Raw genomic sequence first — 18,438 nt, 5'->3', positions numbered from 1 at the left:
GTTATGACGTTCGGACACACCATTATGTTGTGGTGTTCCAGGTGCCAGATTTCATAAAAATGCGGCAATTGCTAACATGATTTGGACAGACTTAAGCATCACTACGAGTGAGAAAATTTCATCGTAGTCAACACCTTGAACTTTGTCAAAAACCTTTTTCGACAAGTCTAGCTTTGTAGATAGTAACACTACTATCAGCGTCTGTCTTCCTCTTGAAGATCCATTTATTCTCAATTGTTTGCCGATCATCGGGCAAGTCAACCAAAGTCCACACTTTGTTCTCATACATGGATCCCATCTCAGATTTCATGGCCTCAAACCATTTCACGGAATCTGGGCTCATCATCGCTTCCTCATAGTTCGTAGGTTCGTCATGCTCAAGTAACATGACCTCCAGAATAGGATTACCGTACCACTCTGGTGCGGATCTCACTCTGGTTGACCTACGAGGTTCGGTAGTAACTTCATCCGAAGTTACATGATCATCATCATTATCTTCCTCACTAATTGGTGCAGGAGTCACAGGAACATATTTCTGTGATGAACTACTTTCCAATTAGGGAGTAGGTACAGTTACCTCATCAAGTTCTACTTTCCTCCCACTCACTTCTTTCGAGAGAAACTCCTTCTCTAGAAAGGATCCATTCTTAGCAACGAATGTCTTGCCTTCGGATCTGTGATAGAAGGTGTACCCAATTGTCTCCTTTGGGTATCCTATGAAGACACATTTCTCCGATTTGGGTTTGAGCTTATCAGGATGAAACTTTTTCATATAAGCATCGCAACCCCAAACTTTAAGAAATGACAACTTTGGTTTCTTGCCAAACCACAGTTCATAAGGCGTCATCTCAATGGATTTTGATGGTGCCCTATTTAACGTGAATGCAGCTGTCTCTAATGCATGACCCCAAAACGATAGTGGTAAATCGGTAAGAAACACCATAGATTGTACTATATCCAATAAAGTACGGTTATGACGTTTAGACACACCATTATGCTGTGGTGTTCCAGGTGGCACGAATTTGTGAAACTATTCCACATTGTTTTAATTGAAGACCAAACTCGTAACTCAAATATTTGTCTCCGCGATCAGATCGTAGAAACCTTATTTTCTTGTCACGATGATTTTTCACGTCACTCTAAAATTCTTTGAACTTTTCAAATGTTTCAGACTTATGTTTCATCAAGTAGATATACCCATATCTGCTCAAATCATCTGTGAAGGTCAGAAAATAACGATACCCGCCGTGAGCCTTAACACTCATCGGATCGCATACATCAGTATGTATTATTTCCAATAAGTTAGTTACTCGCTCCATTGTTCCGGAGAACGGAGTCTTAGTCATCTTTCCCATGAGGCATGGTTCGCAAGCATCAAGTGATTCATAATCAAGTGATTCCAAAAGCCCATCAGCATGGAGTTTCTTCATGCGCTTTACACCAATATGACCTAAAAGGCAGTGCCACAAATAAGTTGCACTATCATTATTAACTTCGCATCTTTTGGTTTCAATATTATGAATATGTGTATCACTATGATCGAGATCCAATGAACTATTTTCATTGGGTGTGTAACCATATAAGGTTTTATTCTGTAAACAGAAGAACAATTTATTCTCTTACTTAAATGAATAACCGTATTACAATAAACATGATCAAATCATATTCATGCTCAACGCAAACACCAAATAACACTTATTTAGGTTCAACATTAATCCCGAAAGTATAGGGAGTGTGCGATGATGATCATATCAATCTTGGAACCACTTCCAACACACATCGTCACTTCACCCTTAACTAGTCTCTGTTTATTCTGCAACTCCCATTTCGAGTTACTAATCTTAGCAACTGAACTAGTATCAAATACTGAGGGGTTGCTATAAACACTAGTAAAGTACACATCAATAACATGTATATCAAATATACTTATGTTCACTTTGCCATCCTTCTTATTCGCTAATCACTTGGGGTAGTTCCGCTTCCAGTGACCAGTCCCTTTGCAGTAGAAGCACTTAGTCTCAGGCTTAGGACCAGACTTGGGCTTCTTCACTTGAGCAGCTACTTGCTTGCCGTTCTTCTTGAAGTTCCCTTTCTTTCTTTTGCCCTTTTCTTGATACTAGTGGTCTTGTCTACCATCAACACTTGATGTTTTTCTTGATTTCTACCTTCGTCGATTTTAGCATCACGAAGAGCTTGGGAATCATTTCCGTTATCCCTTGCATATTATAGTTCATCATGAAGTTCTACTAACTTGGTGATGGTGACTAGAGAATTCTGTCAATCACTATTTTATCTGGAAGATTAACTCCCACTTGATTCAAGCAATTGTAGTACCCAGACAATCTGAGCACATGCTCACTAGTTGAGCGATTCTCCTCCATCTTTTAGCTATAGAACTTGTTGGAGACTTCATATCTCTCAACTCGGGTATTTGCTTGAAATATTAACTTCAACTCCTAGAACATCTCATATGGTCTATGACGTTCAAAACGTCTTTGAAGTCTCGACTCTAAGCCATTAAGCATGGTGCACTAAACTATCAAGTAGTCATCATATTGAGCTAGCCAAACGCTCATAACGTCTGCATCTGCTCTTGCAATAGGTCTGTCACCTAGCGGTGCATCAAGGATATAATTCTTCTATGCAGCAATGAGGATAAACCTCAGATCACAGATCCAACCCTTATCATTGCTACTAACATCTTTCAACACAATTTTCTCTAGGAACATATCAAAATAAACATATGAAAGCAACAACGCGAGCTATTGATCTACAACATAGAAACGCTAATACTAGCAGGACTAAGTTCATGATAAATTAAAGTTCAATTAATCATATTACTTAAGAACTCCCACTTAGATAGACATCCCTCTAATCCTCTAAGTGATCACATGATCAAAATCAACTAAACCATGTCCGATCATCACGTGAGATGGAGTAGTTTCAATGGTGAACATCACTATGTTGATCATATCTACTATATGATTCACGCTCGACCTTTCGGTCTCCGTGTTCCGACGCCATATCTGTATATGCTTGGCTCGTCAAGTATAACCTGAGTATTCCGCGTGTGCAACTGTTTTGCACCCGTTGTATTTGAACATAGAACCTATCACACCCGATCATCACGTGGTGTCTCAGCACGAAGAACTTTCGCAACGGTGCATACTCAGGGAGAACACTTCTTGATAATTAGTGAGAGATCATCTTAAAATGCTACCGTTAAACAAAGCAAAAATAAGATGTATAAAAGATAAACATCATATGCAATCAAAATATGTGACATGATATGGCCATGATCATCTTGCGCCTTTGATCTCCATCTCCAAAGTATTGTCATGATCTCTATCGTCACCGGCATGACACCATGATCTCCATCATCTTGATCTATATCAATGTGTCGTTACATGGTCGTCTCGCCAACAATTGCTCTTGCAACTATTGCTATCGCATAGCGATAAAGTAAAGCAATTATTTGCCGCTTGCATCTTATGCAATAGAGAGACAACCATAAGGATTTTGCCAGTTGCCGATAACTTCAACAAAACATGATCATCTCATACAACAACTTATATCTCATCACATCTTGACCATATCACATCACAACATGCCCTGCAAAAACAAGTTAGACGTCCTCTACTTTGTTGTTGCAAGTTTTACGTGGCTGCTACGGGCTTAGCAAGAACCAATCTTACCTACGCATCAAAACCACAACGATAGTTTGTCAAGTTGGTGCTGTTTTAACCTTCGCAAGGACCAGGCGTAGCCACACTCGGTTCAACTAAAGTTGGAGAAACTGACACCCGCCAGCCACCTGTGTGCAAAGCACGTCGGTAGAACCAGTCTCGCGTAAGCGTACGCGTAATGTCGGCCCGGGCCGCTTCATCCAACAATACCGCCAAACCAAAGTATGACATGCTGATAAGCAGTATGACTTATATCGCCCACAACTCACTTGTGTTCTACTCGTGCACAACATCAACGCATAAAACCTAGGCTCAGATGCCACTGTTGGGGAACGTAGTAATTTCAAAAAAATTCCTACGCACACGCAAGATCATGGTGATGCATAGCAACGAGAGGGGAGAGTGTGATCTACGTACCCTCATAGACCGATAGCGGAAGCGTTATGACAACGCGGTTGATGTAGTCATACGTCTTCACGGCCCGACCGATCAAGCACCGAAACTACGACACCTCCGAGTTCTAGCACACATTCAGCTCGATGACGATCCCCGGACTCCGATCCAGCAAAGTATCGGGGAAGAGTTCCCTCAGCACGACGGCGTGGTGACGATCTTGATGTTCTACTGTCGCAGGGCTTCGCCTAAGCACCACTACAATATTATCGAGGACTATGGTGGAAGGGGGCACCGCACATGGCTAAGAGAACGATCTTAGAGATCAACTTGTGTGTCTATGGGTTGCCCCTTGGCCACGTATATAAAGGAGTGGAGGAGGTGGGAGAGGGCCGGCCCCTATGGCGCGCCCTGGAGGAGTCCTACTCCCACCGGGAGTAGGATTCCCCCCCTTCCAAGTAGTAGGAGTAGGAGTCAAGGCAAGGGAAGGGAGAAGAGAAGGAAGGAGGGGGCGCAGCCCCTCCCCTTAGTCCAATTCGGATTAGGCCTTGGTGGGGCGCCCAACCTCTCCTCTCTCTTTCCCCTAAAGCCCAATAAGGCCCATATACTCCCCGGCGAATTCCCGTAACTCTCCGGTACTGCGAAAAATACCCGAATCACTCGGAACCTTTCCGATGTCCGAATATAGTCGTCCAATATATCGATCTTTATGTCTCGACCATTTAGAGACTCCTCGTCATGTCCCCGATCTCATCCGGGACTCCGAACTCCTTCGGTACATCAAAACTCATAAACTCATAATATAATTGTCATCGAAACCTTAAGCGTGCGGACCCTACGGGTTCGAGAACAATGTAGACATGACCGAGACACGTCTCCGGTCAATAACAAATAGCGGAACCTGGATGCTCATATTGGCTCCCACATATTCTACGAAGATCTTTATCGGTCAGACCGCATAACAATATACGTTGTTCCCTTTGTCATCGGTATGTTACTTGCCCGAGATTCGATCGTCGGTATCTCAATACCTAGTTCAATCTCGTTACCGGCAAGTCTCTTTACTCGTTCCGTAATACATCATCTCACAACTAACTCATTAGTTGCAATGCTTGCAAGGCTTATGTGATGTGCATTACCGAGAGGGCCCAGAGTTACCTCTCCGACAATCGGAGTGACAAATCCTAATCTCGAAATATGCCAACCCAACATTTACCTTTGGAGACACCTGTAGAGCTCCTTTATAATCACCCAGTTACGTTGTGACATTTGGTAGCACACAAAGTGTTCCTCCAGCAAACGAGAGTTGCATAATCTCACAGTCATAGGAACATGTATAAGTCATGAAGAAAGTAATAGCAACATACTAAACGATCAGGTGCTAAGCTAATGGAATGGGTCATGTCAATCACATCATTCTTCTAATGATGTGATCCCGTTAATCAAATAACAACTCTTTTGTTCAGTGTTAGGAAACATAACTATCTTCGATTAACGAGCTAGTCAAGTAGAGGCATACTAGTGACACTCTGTTTGTCTATGTATTCACACATGTATTATGTTTCCGGTTAATACAATTCCAGCATGAATAATAAACATTTATCATGATATAAGGAAATAAATAATTATTTTATTATTGCCTCTAGGGCATATTTCCTTCAGCTTGGCCCTTGTCATCTTTCCAGCTTCGCAGGCACCGCACAAATGATCCTTCTTGAACTTGATGCCCTCGATGCCTATGACATGCTTCTTCTTGGCGAGAGTGTGTAAGTTCCTCATGCCAGCATGCCCCAGCCTTCGATGCCAGAGCCAGCACTCTGAAGCTTTTGCAAGAAGACATACGGCAAGCTGTGGACCTGCTGAGAAATCTATCATGTATAGATCATCTTTCTGGTACCCTTCAAAGACTAGAGACTTGTCAGATTCCATTAGTACAAGGCAACGATATTTTCCAAATATCACAATCATGTTCAAGTCAAAAAGCATTGAGACAGACATTAAGTTGAAACCAAGGGATTCAACAAGCATCACTTTATCCATGTGCTGATCCTTTGGGATTGCAACTCTACCTAGACCCAATACCTTGCTTTTACCAGTGTCAGCAAATGTGATGTGACTCTTGTCAGATGGACGTAAGGTTGAGTCCATGAGAAGACTTCGATCACCAGTCATATGATTAGTGCATCCGCTGTCCATAATCCATTCTGAAGCACGAGGTGTCATACCCTACAATACAGTTAGGGGATAGGCTTCACCAAGAGCATTGTGAAGAAAATGATTCAGGAACAAAATACATAGTAAGACCATTTGGGCATTTGATCTTGCGCCCCACAAGATGTTTTAGGTCCCCAGCAATAGCATCAAACGCCTTTGATTTTTGGCTGGAGACCTTTTCCTGCAAAAGAAAGTTAATTCTTCTTAACCACCCACATCTTCAGGGGTGGCTTAGAAGCAATGAGTCTAAGTGCAGCATCTGAGAACTTCGGCTTTGGAGCCCTAGCAAATAGCCTTGCAGGAGATGAATGATACTCATATGAATAAGCAGAAAAGTTCTTAGTTCTATGAACATAGCGGTTTGAAGACACATGCTCATATTCATAAGTCTGAGTATGGTTTCCCTGCAAAACATTGGCGTTAGGGTGACTCAGGTGAGTCCTCTGTCTGTATGAAGACTTTGGACCATATGAAGCATTAGGTCTGGGGTTTGTCTTCTTCCCATGTGGTGTCATGATGACATTCACTGGAAAATTCTCAAGACAACGTTTGGGAACCCAGATCTTCTTCATAGGTGGCCCATTCCTGCAGTTAGTACCAATATACCTGACAAACACTTCAACATTCTGATTCTTGAACAGTTTATAGTTTGCATCAAAGGATTCATCAATGATAATAGGGTTAGCACAGGTAAAGCCAGATAAGGTGGATGGGTCCACTGAAGGTCCCTTTGCAGCAACCCATGTGGTTTTGGGGTACTGCTCAGGGTTCCAGTAGGAACCATCAACATTCATTTTCCTCTCGAACCCAACACCCTCTTTCCTAGGGTTTCGGTTCAGGATCTGCTTTTTGAGGACATCACACAGTGTCTGATGCCCTTTCAGACTTTTGTACATCCCTGTTTCAAGAAATGTCTTCAACCTAGCATTTTCATCAGCAATAGTAGTGGTATCCTCAGCAGAGGGGTTAGTTACCACATCAGTAGTTGAAGACAATGCAATAGCAGCAGAAGTAGAACATTCAGCAACAGAGGTAGCATTGTCACGCTCAAGGCATTTTAGACATGGTGGTTCAAATCCATCCTGAGCGGGACTGATCTGTTCAGCACGAAGTGACTCATTCTCTTTTCAAAGATCTTCATGAGCCGCTCTCAATTTCTCAAGCTCTTACTTCCTTTGAAGATAATCATAGGAGAGATCTTCATGAGTGGTTGAGAGCGTTTCATGACGACTTTCAAGTTCTTGGTACTTAGCATGAAGATTTTTTATGTCTTGAACTAAGGACTGTGAACGGGTCATTTCCGCGTCCAACAGGTCATCGCTTTTGTCTAACAGTTTTTGAGTATGTTCCATAGCTTTTTGTTGTTCAATTGCAATTTTAGCAAGTGTTTTGTAGCTGGGTTTGGATTCATAGTCAGAGTCATTTTCACTTGATGTTTGAAAAGTAAGCATCACATTATTTTACCTTGGCACCACGTGCCATGAAGCAGTAGGTGGGAGCAGGGTCATCCTTGTCATTAGCTTCAGTGTTTGTGTGGAAGTCATTGTCTTCAGTGTTGAAGATGGACTTGGCAACGTAGGCTGTGGCTAGAGCCAGACTTGCAACACCAGGGTCGGACTCCTCCTCGGACTCCACCTCCGCCTCCTCAGAAGCAGACTCCTCCTCTGAATCCATCTCCTTGCCAACAAAAGCACGAGCCTTGCCAGATGAGCTCTTCTTATGAGATGAAGACTTGGATGAGGACTTGGAAGAAGACTTTGAAGATTTCTTCTTCTTCTTGTCATCAGAATCATATTCCTTGCTCTTCTTCTTCTTCTTCTTCTCATTGTCCCACTGTGGACACTCAGAGATATAGTGTCCAGGTTTCTTTCACTTGTGACATGTTCTCTTCTTGTAGTCATGAGTGGAAGCTTCATCATTTCTTGAGCTGGATCGTGAAGACTTTCTGAAGCCCTTCTTCTTAGTGAATTTCTGGAACTTCACAAGCATAGCAAGTTCATTTCCAATGTCTTCAGGATCATCAGAACTGCAGTCAGATTCTTCTTCAGATGAGGAAACTGCTTTTGCCTTCAAAACGTGAGTTCGGCCATAGTTGGGACCATAGATATCTCTTTTCTCAGATAGATGGAACTCATGTGTGTTGAGCCTCTCAAGTATATCAGACGGATCGAGTGTCTTGAAGTCAGGGCGTTCTTGTATCATGAGGGCAAGGGTGTCAAAGGAGCTGTCAAGTGATCTCAGCAGTGTATTGATGATTTCATGCTTGGTAATCTCAGTGGCACCGAGAGCACGAAGCTCATATGTGATGTCGGTGAGGCGATCAAACGTGAGATGGACATTTTCATTGTCGTTTCTCTTGAAGCGGTTGAAGAGGTTGCGAAGAACACTGATCCTTTGATCTCTCTGGGTTGAGACGCCTTCGTTGACCTTGGACAGCCAGTCCCAGACTAGCTTCGATGTTTCCAGAGCACTCACACGGCCATACTGTCCTTTGGTCAGATGACCACAGATGATGTTCTTGGCAGTAGAATCCAGTTGAATGAACTTCTTGACATCAGCAGGAGTGACACCTTCACTAGTCTTGGGAACGCCATTTTTGATGACATACCAGAGGTCGACATCAATGGCTTCAAGATGCATGCGCATCTTATTCTTCCAGAAGGGATATTCAGTTCCATCGAACACGGGGCAAGCAGCGGAGACTTTGATTATCCCTGCAGTCGACATAGCTAAAACTCCAGGTGGTTAAACCGAATCACACAGAACAAGGTAGTACCTTGCTCTGATACCAATTGAAAGTGCTAGTTATCGACTAGAGGGGGGGTGAATAGGCGATTTTTAGGAAAGTCTTCAAAACATGAAGTTTCAAAGACAAACTATAGAAATGAACCTATTGAAATGCAGCGAAAGATAAACTACATTAAGCAAGCCATAATAAAGTGATAGTACGAAGACTAATAGCAGCTAGGTAGTAAGGATCAGGATGGAAGATGGTATGAAGCCAAACAATGATAGTAGTCAACAGTGAAGACAAATAAGAAAAGCAAACAGGCAATGACTTCACGAAGACAAACTCTAAGTAAAGAGAGGGAGAGGATAGAACCAGTCACTTGTTGAGGACACGGGATTTGTTGGACCAGTTCCAGTTGCTGTGACAACTGTATGTCTGGTTGGGGAGGCTGAGATTCAACTCAGAAGGCCGCATCTTCACCTTATTCCCCTTGAGCTAAGGACACCTAGTCCTCGCCCAATTACTCTGGTAAGTCTTCAAGGTAGACTTCCAAACCTTCACAGACTTTGTTCACCGGTGATCCACAATGACTCTTGGATGCTCAGAACGCGACGCCTAACCGGCTGGAGGATTCACAGTCCTCAAGTGTAATAAGTCTTCAGGTCACGCAGATAGAAAGACTTCAGTGATGCCTAACACTCTTTGGCTCTGGGTGGTTGGGCTTTGTCTTTGCAAGGATTTCTCTCTCTCAAAGTCTTCGAGGTGGGTTGCTCTCAATACGATAAAAGCCGTGCACTAACTCTGAGCAGCCACCAATTTATGGTGTAGGGGGTGGGCTATTTATAACCACTAGGCAACCCGACCTGATATGTCCTAAATGACCCTGGGTCACTAAGGAACTGACACGTGTTCCAACGGTCAGATTTCAAACACACACGGCAACTTTACTTGGGCTACAAGCAAAGCTGACTCATCCAGCTCTGGATAAGATTTGCTCACATAGTCTTCGCTCGAAGACATAGGATTTGGGTTGAGCATCACTTCAGATACTCTAACTTTGTTCACTTGGACCCCACTTAACAGTACGGTGGTTCCTATGACTCAACAAAGAAGAAAAGGAAACAACAAAACGACTCAGTCTTCGCGCTCCATAGTCTTCACTCAATGTCTTCTTATGTCATACTCTTCAATATGAATATCTTCATGTACCACCATTGTCGTCGATGTCTTCACACATTTTTAGGGGTCGTCTCCGGTAGGTAAATCGAATCAATGAGGGACTACTACCTGTGTTATCCTGCAATTCTCACAAACACATTAGTCCCTCAACCAGATTTGTCGTGAATACTCCAAAAGCAACTAGGGGTGGCACTAGATGCACTTACAGGTCTCAACAAACACACCGAAAAAATAAAATTACATCGAATAGATCTCCACGAGAGAGGAAGAGAACATTGTATTGAGATCCAAAAAGAGAGAAGAAGCCATCTAGCTACTAACTATGGACCCGAAGGTCTGTGGTAAACTACTCACACTTCATCGAAGAGGCTATGGTGATGATGTAGAATCCCTCCATGGTGGATTCCCCTTCCGACGGAGCTCCGGAACAGGCCCCAAGATGGGATCTCATGGGTACAGAAGGTTGCGGCGGTGGAGTTAGGTTTTTGGCTCTGTATCTGATAGTTTGGGGGTACGTAGGTATATATAGGAGGGAGGAGTACGTCGGTGGAGCTTCGGGGGGCCCACTAGGCAGGGGGGCGCCCTCCACCCTCGTGGCCGCCTCCCTCCTTTCTTGACCGAGGGTCCAAGTCTCCTGGATCATATCTGATGAGAAAATCACGTTCCCGAAGGATTCATTCCGTTTGGACTCTGTTTGATATTCCGTTTCTTCGAAACACTTAAATAGGCAAAAAACAACAATTCTGGGCTCGGCCTCCGGTTAATAGGTTAGTCCCAAAAGTAATATATAAAAGTGTAAAATAAAGCCCAATATGGTCCAAAACAGTAGATAATATAGCATGGAGCAATCAAAAATTATAGATACGTTGGAGACGTATCAGGCATCCCCAAGCTTAATTCCTGCTCGTCCTTGAGTAGGTAAATGATAAAAAAAGAATTTTTGATGCGGAGTGCTACTTGGCATAATCTCAATGTAAATCTTCTTAATCGTGGTATGAATATCAGATCCGAAGGATTCAAGACAAAAGTTCATATTGAATAAAAATACTTCAAGCATACTAACAAAGCAATTATGTCTTCTCAAAATAACATGGCCAAAGGAAGTTATCCCTACAAAATCATATAGTCTGGCTATGCTCTATCTTCACCACACAAAGTATTTAAATCATGCACAACCCCGATGACAAGCCAAGCAATTGTTTCATACATTTGACATTTTCAAAACCTTTTCAATCTTCACACAATACATGATCTTGAGCCATGGATATAACACTATATGTGGAATAGAATGGTGGTTGTGGAGAAGACAAGAAGAGGGGAAGATAGTCTCACATCAACTAGGCGTATCAACGGGCTATGGAGATGCCCATCAATAGATATCAATGTGAGTGAGTAGGGATTGCCATGCAACGGATGCACTAGAGCTATAAGTATATGAAAGATCAACAAAAGAAACTAAGTGGGTGTGCATCCAACTCGCTTGCTCACGAAGACCTAGGGCAATTTGAGGAAGCCCATCATTGGAATATACAAGCCAAGTTCTATAATAAAAATTCCCACTAGTATATGAAAATGACAAAATGAGAGACTCTCTATCATGAAGATCATGGTGCTACTTTGAAGCACAAGTGTGGTAAAAGGATAGTAACATTGTCCCTTCTCTCTTTTTCTCTCATTTTTTTATTTGGGACTTTTCTCTCTTTTTTATGGCCTCTTTTTTTTCTTTTTTTTCGTCCGGAGTCTCATCCCGAATTGTGGGGGAATCATAGTCTCCATCATCCTTTCCTCACTTGGGACAATTCTCTAAAAATGATGATCATCACACTTTTATTTTTCTTACAACTCAACAACTACAACTCGATACTAGAACAAAATATGACTCTATATGAATGCCTCCGGCGATGTACCGGGATATGCAATGAATCAATAGTGACATGTATGAAAGAATTATGAATGGTGGCTTTGCCACAAATACGATGTCAACTACATGATCATCCTAAGCAATATGACAATGATGGAGCGTGTCATGATAAACGGAACAGTGGAAAGTTGCATGGCAATATATCTCGGAATGGCTATGGAAATGCCATGATAGCTAGGTATGGTGGCTGTTTTGAGGAAGGTATATGGTGTGTGTATGATACCGGTGAAAAGTGCGCGGTATTACAGAGTCTAGCAATGGTGGAAGGAAGGAAAAGTGCATATAATCCATGGACTCAACATTAGTCATAAAGAACTCATATACTTATTGCAAAAATCTAGAAGTTATCAAAGCAAAGTATCACGTGCATGCTCCTAGGGGGATAGATTGGTAGGAAAAGACCATCGCTCGTCCCTGACCGCCACTCATAAGGAAGACAATCAATAAATAAATCATGCTCCGACTTCATCACATAACGGTTCACCATACGTGCATGCTACGGGAATCACAAACTTTAACACAAGTATTTTTTTAAATTCACAACTACTCAAGTAGCGTGACTCTAATATCACCATCTTCATATCTCAAAACAATTATCAAGCATCAAACTTTTCTTAATATTCAACGCACTCAAAAGAAAGTTTTACAAATCTTGAATACCAATCATATTATTATTATTAAGCAAATTACCATGCTATTTAAGTCTCTCAAAATAATCTAAGTGAAGCATGAGAGATCAATAGTTTCTATAAAACAAATCCACCACAGCGCTCTAAAAGATATAAGTGAAGAACTAGAGCCAAAACTATAAAGCTCAAAAGATATAAGTGAAGCACTAGAGCAAAACTATATAGCTCAAAAGATATAAGTGAAGCACATAGAGTATTCTAACAAATTCCAATTCATGTATGGCTCTCTCAAAAGGTGTGTACAGCAAGGATGATTGTGGTAAACTAAAAAGCAAAGACTCAAATAACACAAGACGCTCCAAGCAAAACACATATCATGTGGTGAATAAAAATATAGCTCCAAGTAAAGTTACCGATGGAAGTAGACGAAAGAGGGGATGCCTTCCGGGGCATCCCCAAGCTTTGACTTTTTGGTGTCCTTAGATTATCTTGGGGGTGCCATGGGCATCCCCAAGCTTAGGCTCTTTCCACTCCTTGTTCCATAATCCATCAAAAGATTTTCACTCAAAACTTAAAAACTTCACAACACAAAACTCAACAGAAATGTCGTGAGCTCCGTTAGCGAAAGAAGACAAAAGACCACTTCAAGGTACTGTAATGAACTCATTCTTTATTTATATTGGTGTTAAACCTACTGTATTCAACTTCTCTATGGATTATAAACTATTTTACTAGCCATAGATTCATCAAAATAAGCAAACAACACACGAAAAACAGAATCTGTCAAAAACAGAACAGTCTGTACTAATCTGTAACTAACGCAAACTTCTGGAACTCCGAAAAATCAGCCAAAATAGTACGACCTAGGAGATTTGTTTATTGATCAGAAGCAATTGGAATCACTATTTTATCACGTTCTGGTAAATTTTAACAATTCTGGCACTAAGTGCAAAGTTTCTGGAAATTACAGCAAGATCAAACAACTATCATCCAAGAAGATCCTATAGGTTTAACTTGGAACAAACACTAATTAAAAGATAAAACCACATCTAAACAGAAGGTAGATGGATTATTTATTCCTAAACAGAAAGAAAAAACAAAAACTAAAATAAAATTGGGTTGCCTCCCAACAAGCGCTATCGTTTAACGCCCCTACCTAGGAATAAAAGCGAGGATAGATCTAGGTATTGCCATCTTTTCAATGAGACATCTACCTTTATTAGAATTTTCTTTATTTTCAGTAATTATCAAACTTCTAGGCCCAAAATCGAAAAATTCATTCATAGCAAATGGTTCCTTAATAATAGCAAAAAGATCGGGATGAATACTTATAGATTTAAGATCCGTCGTTTCCTTACTAGCGGATTCACCCTTATTTTTAGGAACATACATAAACTTGGAAACTTTATTGGGAGGACTTGGAGTATTTTTTACGGAAGAAAAAGTGGTTCCCAAATTAGTAATGATACCCTCAAGTTTATCGATTCTTGTGGAATCCAGGTTTATTTTCTCATTAACTACGGGTTCCTTCTCCTTAATATTTTTCAAAGTTACTCCTACCTTAGATCCATATTGTGTAATTTGGTTGTGGATCTTTTTATCAAGATTTTCAATTAACTCTACGGTAGCAACTTTGTTTTCAATAATTTCAAGTCTTTGCATTACGTGCTCCAAAGTTAACATAGTTCCATTAACCAAAAGAGGTGGTGAGCCAAATAAATCTATCAGAGCATTATAAGAATCAAAAGTATGTCTACCCAAGAAATTCCCTCCGGTAATGGTATCAAGGATATATCTATACCAAGGATTAGCACCTACATAAAAATTGCGAAGGAGAACTGAAGTAGATTGCTTCCTAGTAGATCTATTTTGAGCGTTGCAAATTCTATACCAAGCATCTTTTAGATTTTCTCCCTCCCTTTGTTTAAAATTTAGAACTTCATTCTCGGGAGATAACGGAGAAGATAAAAGACTATCCATAATGACAAGTAGGCGAGAAAAAAGGCAAACGGAAAAGAGAGGGCGAATAAAACGGCAAGGGTGAAGTGGGGGAGAGGAAAACGAGAGGCAAATGGCAAATAATGTAATGCGGGAGATAAGGGATTGTGATGGGTACTTGGTATGTTGACTTTTGCGTAGACTCCCCGGCAACGGTGCAAGAAATTCTTCTTGCTACCTCTTGAGCACTGCGTTGGATTTTCCCGAAGAGGAGAGAATGATGCAGCAAAGTAGCGTAAGTATTTCCCTCAGTTTTTGAGAACCAAGGTATCAATCCAGTAGGAGGCTACACGCAAGTCCCTCGTACCTACACAAAGCAAATAACTCCTCGCGGCCAACGCGGTTAGGGGTTTGCTACCTCTTGAGCTTGCATTGGATTTCCCCGAAGAGGAAAGGATGATGTAGTAGAGTAGTGTAAGTATTTCCCTCAGTTTTTGAGAACCAAGGTATCAATCCAGTAGGAGGCCACGCGCAAGTCCCTCGTACCTACACAACACAAAGAGCTCAACGCAACCAACGTGATTAGGGGTTGTCAATCCCTTCACGGTCAATTACAAAAGTGAGATCTGATAGATAATATTTTTGGTATTTTTGGTATAAAGATGCAAAGTAAAAAGTAAAAGGAAAAGTAAAAAAAGGAAAGCAAGATTAAAGTGATGGAGATTGATATGATGAGAATAGACCCGGGGGCCATAGGTTTCACTAGTGGCTTCTCTCGAGAGCATAAGTATTCTACGGTGGGTGAACAAATTACTGTTGAGCAATTGACAGAATTGAGCATAGTTATGAGAATATCTAGGCATGATCATGTATATAGGCATCACGGCCGTGACAAGTAGATCGAAACGATTCTGCATCTACTACTATTACTCCACTCATCGACCGCTATACAGCATGCATCTAGAGTATTAAGTTAAAAACAGAGTAACGCTTTAAGCAAGATGACATGATGTAGAGAGATAAATTCATGCAATATGAAATAAACCCCATCTTGTTATCCTCGATGGCAATGATACAATACGTGCCTTGCTGCCCCTTCTGTCACTGGGAAAGGGCACCGCAAGATTGAACCCAAAGCTAAGCACTTCTCCCATGGCAAGAAATACCAATCTAGTCGGCCAAACCAAACGGATAATTCAAAGAGACTTGCAAAGATAACCAATCATACATAAAAGAATTCAGAGAAGATTCAAATATTGTTCATAGATAGACTTGATCATAAACCCACAATTCATCGGCCTCAACAAAACACACCGCAAAAAGAAGAAGATTACATCGAATAGATCTCCACAAGAGAGGGGGACAACATTGTATTGAGATCCAAAAAGAGAGAAGAAGCCATCTAGCTAATAACTATGGACCCGAAGGTCTGAAGTAAACTACTCACACTTCATCGGAGAGGCTATGATGATGTAGAAGCCCTCCGTGATGACGGCCCTCTCCAGCGGAGCTCCGGAACAGGCCCCAAGATGGGATCTCGTGGATACAGAAAGTTGCGGCAGTGGAATTAGGTTTTTGGCTCCTGTTCTGATTGTTTGGGGTACGTGGATATATATAGGAGGAAGAAGTACATCGGTGGAGCTTCGAGGGGCCCACGAGGCAGGGGGGCGCGCCCCCCACCCTCGTGACCGCCTCTCCGATGCCTTGGCGTAGGGTCCAAGTCTCCTGGGTCTTATCCGGTGAGAAAATCACGTTCCAAAAAGGATTTTTCTGTTTGGACTCCGTTTGATATTCCGTTTCTTCGAAACACTGAAATAGGCAAAAAAACAGCAATTCTGGGCTGGGCCTCCGGTTAATAGGTTAGTCCCAAAAATAATATAAAAGTGGAAATAAAGCCCAATATAGTCCAAAACAGTAGATAATATAGCAAGGGGCAATCAAAAATTATAGATACGTTGGAGACGTATCAGGCATCCCCAAGCTTAATTCCTGCTCGTCCTCGAGTAGGTAAATGATAAAAAGAGAATTTTTGATGCGAAGTGCTACTTGGCATAATTTCAATGTAAAATTTCTTAATTGTGGTATGAATGTTCAGATTGGAAAGATTCAAGACAAAAGTTCATATTGACATAAAGAATAATAATACTTCAAGCAAACCAACAAAGCAATTATGTTTTCTCAAAGTAACATGGCCAAAGAAAGTTCATCCCTACAAAATCATATAGTTTAGTCATGCTCCATTTTCGTCACACAAGAATGCTCTCATCATGCACAACCCCGATGAAAATCCAAGCAATTGTTTCATACCTTAATAATTTCAAACTCATAAACTTTCACGCAATACATGAGCGTGAGCCAGGGATATAGCACTATGGGTGGAATAGAATATAATGATGGGGATTATGTGGAGAAGACAAAAAAGGAGAAAGTCTCACATCAACGAGGCTAATCAATGGGCTATGGAGATGCCCATCGATTGATGTTAATGCAAGGAGTAGGGATTGCCATGCAACGGATGCACTAGAGCTATAAATATATGAAAGCTCAACAAAAGAAACTAAGTGGGTGTGCATTCAACTTGCTTGCTCACAAAGACCTAGGGCACTTGAGGAGGCCCATCGTTGGAATATACAAGCCAAGTTATATAATGAAAAATGCCCACTAGTATATGAAAGTGACAACATATGAGACTCTCTATATGAAGAACATGGTGCTGAAGGAAATATGTCGTAGAGGCAATAATAAAGTTATTATTTATTTCCTTATTTCATGATAAAATGTTTATTATTCATGCTAGAATTGTATTAACCAGAAACATAATACATGTGTGAATACATAGACAAAAAGAGTGTCACTAGTATGCCTCTACTTGACTAGCTCGTTGATCAAAGATGGTTATGTTTCCTAGCCATAGACATGAGTTGCCATTTGATTAACGGGATCACATCATTAGGAGAATGATGTGATTGACATGAACCATTCCGTTAGCTTAGCACACAATCGTTTAGTATGTTGCTATTGCTTTCTTCATGACTTATACATGTTCCAATGACTATGAGATTATGCAACTCCCGTTTGTCGGAGGAACACTTTGTGTGCTACCAAACGTCACAACAAAACTGGGTGATTATAAATGAGCTCTATAGGTGTCTCCAAAGGTACATGTTGGGTTGGCGTATTTCGAGATTAGGATTTGTCAATCCGATTGTCGGAGAGGTATCTCTGGGCCCTCTCGGTAATGCACATCACTTAATCCTTGCAAGAATTGCAACTAATGAGTTAGTTGCGAGATGATGTATTACAAAACGAGTAAAGAGACTTGCCGGTAACGAGATTGAACTAGGTATTGAGATACCGACGATCGAATCTCGGGCAAGTAACATACCGATGACAAAGGGAACAACGTATGTTGTTATGCGGTTTAACCGATAAAGATCTTCGTAGAATATGTGGGAGCCAATATGAGCATCCAGGTTCCGCTATTGGTTATTGACCGGAGACGTGTCTCGGTCATGTCTACATTGTTCTCGAACCCGTAGGGTCCGCACGCTTAAGGTTTCGATGACAGTTATATTATGAGTTTATGAGTTTTGATGTACCGAAGGAGTTCGGAGTCCCGGATGAGATCGGGGACATGACGAGGAGTCTTGAAATGGTTGAGACATAAAGATTGATATATTGGACGGCTATATTCGGACAATGGAAGTGTTCCGGAGAAGTTTCGGATAAAACCGGAGTACCGGGGGG

This window comes from Triticum dicoccoides, chromosome 1A, assembly GCF_002162155.2.
Source record: "Triticum dicoccoides isolate Atlit2015 ecotype Zavitan chromosome 1A, WEW_v2.0, whole genome shotgun sequence".
NCBI classification, from domain to species: Eukaryota; Viridiplantae; Streptophyta; class Magnoliopsida; order Poales; family Poaceae; genus Triticum; species Triticum dicoccoides.
The sequence above is the reverse complement of the archived record's forward strand: the minus strand, read 5'-3'. Positions refer to the sequence as shown.